Below are 1,974 nucleotides of genomic sequence, written 5' to 3' on the forward strand. Positions count from 1 at the left end.
GTTTGGGTTTGAAAATTTTATGGGAGCTTCCTAGAAGACTAAGAAGTGCTTTGCTCGAGACGGATTTCGATTTAGATTTCCGCCGTGTTAATTTTGCCAATTACGGCTCCTCGCGCGCACGCTCAAGCACCCCGACGTGCACACCGGCGCGCACGTGGGCATCGTATGCTAAAAAATGAAGTTTGGAGTTTGGGTTTGAAAATTTTACGGGAACTTCCTAGAAGCCTAAGAAATGCTTTGCTCGAGACGGATTTCGATTTGGAGGTCCCCCGAGTTAATTTTGCCCATTACGACTCCTCGCCCGCACGCTCGTGCACCCCGGCGTGCACGTGGGCATCGTATGCTAAAAAATGAAGTTTGGAGTTTGGGTTCGGAAATTTTATGGGAGCTTCCTAGAAGCCTAAGAAATGCTTTGCTCGAGACGGATTTTGATTTGGAGATCCCACGAGTTAGTTTTTGCCCATTATGACTCCTCGCCCGCACGCTCAAGCACCCCGGCGTGCACGTGGGCATCGTATGCTAAAAAATGAAGTTTGGAGTTTGGGTTCGGAAATTTTATGGGAGCTTCCTAGAAGCCTAAGAAGTGTTTTGCTCGAGACGGATTTCGATTTGGAGGTCCCCCGAGTTAGTTTTGCCCATTATGACTCCTCCCCCGCACGCTCAAGCACCCCCGCGTGCACGGGGGCATTGTATGCTAAAAAATGAAGTTTGGAGTTTGGGTTTGGAAATTTTATGGGAGCTTCCTAGAAGCCTAAGAAGTGCTTTGCTCGAGACGGATTTCGATTTGGAGGTCCCCCGAGTTAATTTTGCCCATTATGACTCCTCGCCCGCACGCTTAAGCACCCCCGCGTGCACGTGGGCATTGTGTGCTAAAAAATGAAGTTTGGAGTTTGGGTTTGTAAATTTGATGGGAGCTTCCTAGAAGCCTAAGAAGTGCTTTGCTCGAGACGGATTTCGATTTGAAGGTCCCCCGTGTTAATTTTGCCCATTACGGCTCCTCGCCCGCACGCTCAAGCACCCCGGCGTGCACGTGGGCATTGTATGCTAAAAAATAAAGTTTGGAGTTTGGGTTTGGAAGTTTTATGGGAGCTTCCTAGAAGCTTAAGAAGTGTTTTGCTCGAGACGGATTTCGATTTGGAGGTCCCCCGAGTCAATGTTGCCCATTATGGCTCCTCTCCCGCATGCTCAAGCACCCCTGCGTGCACGTGGGCATTGTATGCTAAAAAATAAAGTTTGGAGTTTGGGTTTGGAAGTTTTATGGGAGCTTCCTAGAAGCTTAAGAAGTGTTTTGCTCGAGACGGATTTCGATTTGGAGGTCCCCCGAGTCAATGTTGCCCATTATGGCTCCTCGCCCGCACGCTCAAGCACCCCGGCGTGCACGTGGGCATTGTATGCTAAAAAATAAAGTTTGGAGTTTGGGTTTGGAAGTTTTATGGGAGCTTCCTAGAAGCTTAAGAAGTGTTTTGCTCGAGACGGATTTCGATTTGGAGGTCCCCCGAGTCAATGTTGCCCATTATGGCTCCTCTCCCGCATGCTCAAGCACCCCTGCGTGCACACCGGCGTGCACGTGGGCATTGTAGGCTAAAAAATGAAGTTTGGAGTTTGGGTTTGGAAATTTTATGGGAGCTTCCTTGAAGCCTAAGAAGTGTTTTGCTCGAAACGGAATTCGATTTGGAGGTCCCCCGAGTCAATTTTGCCCATTACGACTCCTCGCTCGCATGCAATATCTACTCCTGTCAGAGCTGTGGTTTTACTTAAGACTACTATAGGGGGGGGGGAGTTCTCAGCACCAAGAGCTGCAAGTAAGGCCATTGCTTGCTTTGCAGTCTCGATTGCTCTACTAGTGAATAGTAGATGTCTTGGTTAGCTTGGAACGAAAAAAAAAATTTTTTGGGGAAAAAAAAAAAAAAAAAGTTTTTGTGAAAAAAAATTTTTCGAAAAAAAAAAAAAAAAAAAAAAAATTTTTTGGATGCC

The sequence above is a fragment of the Cornus florida genome, unplaced genomic scaffold (genome assembly GCF_030987335.1).
Source record: "Cornus florida cultivar Cherokee Brave unplaced genomic scaffold, ASM3098733v1 CherokeeBrave_3.0.0_Hap2_scaffold_69, whole genome shotgun sequence".
In the NCBI taxonomy this organism is placed as follows: domain Eukaryota; kingdom Viridiplantae; phylum Streptophyta; class Magnoliopsida; order Cornales; family Cornaceae; genus Cornus; species Cornus florida.